This window comes from Crocuta crocuta, unplaced genomic scaffold (genome assembly GCF_008692635.1).
Source record: "Crocuta crocuta isolate KB4526 unplaced genomic scaffold, BGI_CrCroc_1.0 scaffold1385, whole genome shotgun sequence".
Taxonomy (NCBI): domain Eukaryota; kingdom Metazoa; phylum Chordata; class Mammalia; order Carnivora; family Hyaenidae; genus Crocuta; species Crocuta crocuta.
In genome coordinates, this window is record NW_027529562.1 from 44,916 (window position 1) to 49,684 (window position 4,769).

The window sequence follows — 4,769 nt, forward strand, 5'->3', positions numbered from 1 at the left end:
AGGAAGTGCAGAAAACTCTCATAGAAAACAATAAAAGAAGGTCAACACCAAGATACATTGCAATTAAATTTGTAAAATGTACTGATAAAGAAAAATATCTTAAAATCACCAAGACAAAAGAAGTCCTTACTTTACAAGGGAAAACCCATAAGGCTACCTGGAGATTTCTCAACAGAAACTTGGCAAGCCAGAGAAGGGAGTGGCATCATATATTCAACGTGCTGAATGGAAAATATCTGCACCCAAGAATACTCTATCTAGCAAGGCTACCATTCAGCATAGAAGGAGAGATAAAGAGTTTCCCAGACAATCAAAAACCAAAGGACTTTGTGACCCCGAAACTATCCCTTTAAGAAATATTAAAGGGTACTCTGATGGAAAGGAGAGACCAGGAGCCTCTGCATGGCTCATTTGGCTAAGCATCTCACTCTTGATTTCAGCTCAGATCATGACCCCACAGTTCATGAGTTACAACTGTTGCGGACGAAATGACACAAAGACAAGACACACAAAAGACAGACAAAGACACAACACCGGCAGGAGGGAGAAAACTCTCCGCAAGCCCCCTTGAGGTTTATTTTTATACCCCGGTAGCTGGATACATACTGAAATCTACGAAATGCATTCTTTTACCAAGTAAGGACAAAGAGCCAAGCACATTCCAAGGACGGGGGGGAGCAAAGGGAGGAAGCGACCACAACATGTTTACTAAGAGGCCTGCCCACAACTCCAGCCTCCTCCTTATTGTTAAGGAGGGCATGTTCCCTCGTATGCGAGCGGATCATTAACCTTGGATATTCTGTGTAGGCCTCTTAGCAGAACATCCTGTTTGCAGGCATGATCTGCCCAAGCAGAGAGTCCCATTTGAGGCACATACCCGCTTCCCTAACCACTCTTTCTCGTGGTCACTTTCGGGTTCCCACATACAACCCTATGTTGGGGTCTATGCTGACAGCATGGAGCCTGCTCAGAATTCTTTCTCTCCTTCTCTCTCAGCCCCTCCACCCTGCTTCTCTCTGTCTCTCTCTCTTTCTCAAAATAAATAAATAAACTTTAAAAAAAGAAAGGAAAAGCCAAAAGTGACTGTATAAAAGCAGAAAACACAACAACAGTACAAATGAACACTTCTGTAAAAAATCAGTCAAGGAACTCACAAAAAAGGATATAAAATATAATAACATATACCTTAAATGTGAGAAGAGGAGAAAAGCATGGGTTCAAATTTAATGATAAACTTAATATAGGCTGCTATTTTCAGAATAGTTTATGTAGAAACCTGATGGTAACCATTTATCAAAACCCATTAATAAACATCAAAAGAATAATGGGAGATAAATCCAAATACATCACTACATAAAATCTCCAAAATCTGAAAGGGAGAAGACAAGAAAGGATCACAGAAAATCCCAGAAACAACCACAAAAACAAGTAACATAATGGCAATAAAAACATATCTACCAATAATTCCTGTGAATGTAAATGGACTAAATGTTTCAATTAGCAATAATCGCGCCTCAGATAAACCTCATTGGCTACGATACTGCCACTGCGTAAAGCTGGACTAAATGTTTCAAACAAAAGACATGGGGTGTCAAAATGGATAAAAAACAGGACCATCTATATCCTGCATACAAGAGACTCGTTTTAGGCCTAAATACACCTGCAGATTGAAAGTAAGTGATGGGGAATCATTTATCATGCAAATGGATGTCAAAAGGAAACCAGAGTAACAATATTCATATTGTACAATCTAAACATAAAAACAAAGAGTTTAAGAAGACACAGAGTAGGGCACTGTATAATAATAAGGAGATATTCCAACAAGATTTAACAATTGTAAATATTCATGGCCTCAACATGAAAACACCCAAATATATAAAACAGTTACTAACAAACATAAAGGAACTAATCAAAAATAATGTGATGATAATAATAGAGGACTTTACCGCCCCACTTTAATGGTCGGATCATCATAATAGAAAATTAACAAGGAAATATTGGCTTTAAATGACACACTAGACCAGATAGACTTAACAGATACATTCAGAACATCGCACCCTAAAACAGCAGAATTTACATTCTTTTCAAGTGCTCATGTAACATGGCCCAGAATAAACCATATATTATGCTACAAATAAGCCTCTGCAAATACAAGATTGAAGTCATACCAACAAACATTTCCTACCACAACACTATGAAACTAGAAGCCAAACACAAGGAAAAAAAAAACTGAAAAACTCACAAACTGGAGGTTAAATAACATGCTACTACATAATGAATATTTCAAGCAGGAAATCGAAGAAAAAAATTTTAAAATACTTGGAAACAATTGAAAATGAAAACACAGCAGTCCAAAACCTTTGGGATACAGCAAAACTGATCCTAAGAGGAAAGTATATAGCAATACAGGTCTACCTCAGAATCAAGAAAAGTCTTAAATAAACAATCTAACCTTACACCTAGAAGGGCTAGACAAAGAACACCAAACAAAGTCTAAGACCAGTAGAAAGAATAATAAAAATTATTGTAGAAATGCATAATATAGAATTAAAATAACTAAGATTACAGTTCAATGAAACCAGAAACTGGTTCTTTGAAACTATTAATAAAATTGATAAACCACTAACCAGACATACCAAAAACAAATAGAAAGTATCCAGATAAAGAAAATCAGAAATATAAGAGGGCAAATAAAAAGCAAAACCACAGGAACAGAAAAAAAAAAAAAAACTATAGGAGAATATTATGAAAAACTATATGCCAACAAATTGGACAACATAGAAGAAAGAGATTCCTAGAAACGTATAAACTACAAAAACTGAAACAGGAAGAAGGAGAAAACTTGAACATAACAATAGCCAGCAAAGAAATTTAATTAGTATGCAATGATTCCCAGTAAAAAAAGTCCAGTACCACATGGCCTGCAAGGTGAATTCTACCAAACATTTTAAGAAGACTAATACTTATTCTTCTCAAACTATTTTAAAAAATAGAAAAAAGAAACCTTCCAAATGCATTCTATGCAGCCACCATTATCCTGATGCTAAAACCAGATAAAGACACACACACACACACACACACAAAAGAATTCCAACCCAGTATCTTTTATAAACATGGGCAAAGCAATCCTGGAAAAAAAAAACAACCAAAACTGGAGGCATCACATCTCCAGATTTCAAGCTATATTACAAAGCTATAATCATCAAGATAGTATGGTATTGGCACAAAAACAGACAGATAGATCAATGGAACAGAATAGAAAATCCAGAGACAGACCCACAAGTATATGGTTAAGTAATCTTCAACAAAGCAAGAAAGAATATCCAATGGAAAAAAGACAGACACTTCAACAAATGGTGTTGGGAAAACTGGGTGGTGACATGCAGAAGAATGAAACTGGACCACTTTCTTACACGATACACAAATATTAATTCAAAAGGGATGAAAGACCCTAGTGTGAGTCCAGAAACTATAAAAGTCCTGCAAAAGAACACAAGCAGTAAGTTATTTGACATTAGCCATAGCAATTGCTGTCCAGATATGTCTCCTGAGGCAAGGGAAAGAAATTAAAAACTAAACTATTGGGACTATATCAAAATAAAAAGTTTCTGTACAGCACAGGAAACAATCAACAAAACTAAAAGGCAGCCTATGGAATTGGAGAAGATATTTGCGAATGATATGTTGGATAAAAGGTTAGTATCCAAAATATATAAAGAATTTCTCAAACTCAACACCCAAAAAACCTAATGATCCAACTGAAAAATGTGCTGAGGACATGAATAGACATTTTTCCAAAGACAATATACAGATGGTGGACAGACACATGAAACAATGCTCAACATCACTTATCATCAAGAAAATACAAATCAAAACAACAATGAGATACAACTTCACACCTGTCAGAATAACAGAACGGAAGAAGCAACAGGTGTTAGGGAGGCTATGGAGAAAGGGATCCTTCTTGCACTATTGGTAGGAATGTTGTTTCCTCAAAAAGTTAAAAATAGAACTACCTTACCGTATAATAATTGTACTACTGGCTATTTATATCAAGAAAACAAGAACACTAATTCAAATGGGTGCATGCACCTCCATAGCAGCATTATTTACAATAGCCAAGATATGAAAACACTCCAAGTGTCCATCAATTGAAGAATGGATAAAGAAGTGATATATAATGTACATGCAATGGAATATCACTCAGTCATAAAAAAATAACGAGTAATGTCATTTGCAATGGCATGGATTTATCTAGAGTATTATGGTAAGTCGTCCAGAGAAAGACAAATACCATATGATTTCATGCATATGTGTAATTTATGAGATAAAACAAGTAATGGAAAAAAGAGAGAGGAGGCATTTGGCACACTCGGTTTTAGAGCATGTGACTCTTGATCATAGGGTCATAAGATTGCACCCCTTGTTCTGTTTAGAATTTACTTTAAAAATAAACAAAATCTTAAAAATACAAAGAGAGAAAGAGAGAGAGAGAGAGAAATCAGGAAATACACTCTTAGTTTTAGAGTACATTCTGATGGTTACCAGAGGGGAGAAGTGTGGGGGATGGGTTAATATGTGAAGGGGATTAAGAAGTGCATCTGTCATGATGAGCACAGGGTGATGTATGGACTGTTGAATTACCATATTGTACACTTGAACCTAATATAATGCTGTGTATTAAATAACAAGAATTAAAATAAATATATTTAAAAACAGGATATATACACTAAATATTTGGCTGAATAAACAATTCATAAGCTGGTTAG

General features: G+C 35.4%; 1 pseudogene; it reads right to left on the reverse strand.

The window, feature by feature from the left end:
* Nucleotides 1–1,442: 1,442 nt before the first annotated feature.
* On the reverse strand, nt 1,443–1,558 carry LOC144229435 (U4 spliceosomal RNA; annotated as a pseudogene).
* Nucleotides 1,559–4,769: the final 3,211 nt, after the last annotated feature.